This window comes from Apteryx rowi, unplaced genomic scaffold, assembly GCF_003343035.1.
Source record: "Apteryx rowi isolate R43461 unplaced genomic scaffold, aptRow1 scaffold_220, whole genome shotgun sequence".
In the NCBI taxonomy this organism is placed as follows: Eukaryota; Metazoa; Chordata; class Aves; order Apterygiformes; family Apterygidae; genus Apteryx; species Apteryx rowi.
This window is the reverse complement of record NW_020448531.1, coordinates 1,110,136-1,111,621: the sequence shown is the minus strand read 5'-3', so window position 1 is coordinate 1,111,621 and position 1,486 is coordinate 1,110,136. Positions and strand designations below refer to the sequence as shown.

Here is a 1,486-nt window from a genome sequence, read left to right as displayed (position 1 = left end):
GGTCCCGGCAGCGGCCCCGCCCCCCGGACTGTCGCGATAGGCGCTGTCGCGAGGCGGGGGCCGGACACTCACCTAGAGCCGCTGCCGGCGCCGGGGCTCCATCGCGCCGCTGCGCTCGCTGCGCCCGGGCGGCCCCGCGATTTATGAATGAACCGGAGCCGCCCCCGCGCGGCGCGGCGTGACGTGGGGGCCGGCGCTGCCCCACGGCCCCGCACGGCCCCCGTGTTCCTGCCCCACGGCCCCCGTGTTCCTGCCCCGCAGCCCCACGTGCCTGCCCCACGGCATGGCACTGCCCCACAGCCCCCGCGTTCCTGCCCCACAGCGCAGCATGGCCCCCCCATCCCTGCCCCACGTGCCTGCCCCACAGCACAGCAGCACCCGGTGTTTCTGCCTCGCAGCCCTGCACGTCTGCCCCACACCCCGGGTAAGGCCCCTGTGTGCCTGCCCCACAGTGTGGACACAGCCCCCTGCAGCCCTGCCCCACATCCCCGGCTCCAGCACCCCACAGCCCTGGTCCCCATTGCCCCTGCAGCCCTGCCCCACGCCCTCCTGCTCCCCCATGACCTCCTCCTGCCCCACTGCCCCTCCTGCCCTGGGTGCCAGCGCCCAGGAGAGCCAGAGCCGGTAAGATGTGGTATGTCCGGGAGGGACGGGTGCCGCCACCACGAGCGCACCGGGGCAGAGCCCACCCGGGGCCACGCCATCCGGACGCGCATCCCTGAGGCCACGTGCCCCACGGCACAGGGCTGTGGGGCAGGGCCGTGGGGCAAGGCCCAGCAGCTCTGCCCCCAGCTGCGCTGCAGGCGCCGGGATGGGGAACGCCGTCCCCTGCAGCGCGGGTGTCCCGCAGGGCCAAGCAGTGGCGTCCTGTGGGAGAGGGGGCCGTTTTTTGGGGGGGGGGAGGGGTCAGTGTGGGGCTGCCAGGGGTTGGGGGCTGGTGGAGCAGGGCGGCAGGGGTCAGTGGCGCTGGGCAGCCCCAGACCAGACGCCCTGGGGATGGGCACGAGCAGGCACAGACCCTGCCGGGCGCAGGGCGCGGGCTCAAACGCCCCCCCCCCCCCACAGGTTTCTACAGCTCCCCCAGGCCCGGCCCTTGGGGAACAAGGCGACCCTACAATAAACAAGGGGCGGGGGACTACAACTCCCAGCTGCCCCCGCGCGCGGCGCGGCGCGCCCGTTCCGATATATTACGCTACTTCCGGCCCCGCCCCGGCGCACACTGGGGTTTGTAGTCCGGCGGGCACCGCCCCCGGGGAGGTCCGTGGGCGGCGCCGCGGCGCACGCTGGGAGTTGTAGTCCCGGCGGCTTCCCGGCGTGCCCCGCGCCCGGTCCCGCTCGCCCTTGGCGTCGCCCCGGCCCCGCTCCCCGCGCCGCCATGTTCTCCGCCCGCCGCCTCCTGGGCCTCGGGTCCCGCGGCCTGCCCCTGCTGCGGCCCCGCGCCCGCGCCTACGCCGAGCCCGCCGCCGCCGCCGCCGGCCCCGCGCAG

At 76.0% G+C, this 1,486-nt stretch overlaps 1 protein-coding gene across 1 annotated transcript in view; it reads right to left on the bottom strand.

Moving 5' to 3' along the window:
- CBARP (CACN subunit beta associated regulatory protein) overlaps positions 1-1,486 on the bottom strand; it is a 10,917-nt gene that overhangs the window by 8,862 nt on the left and 569 nt on the right. The window lies entirely within an intron of this gene.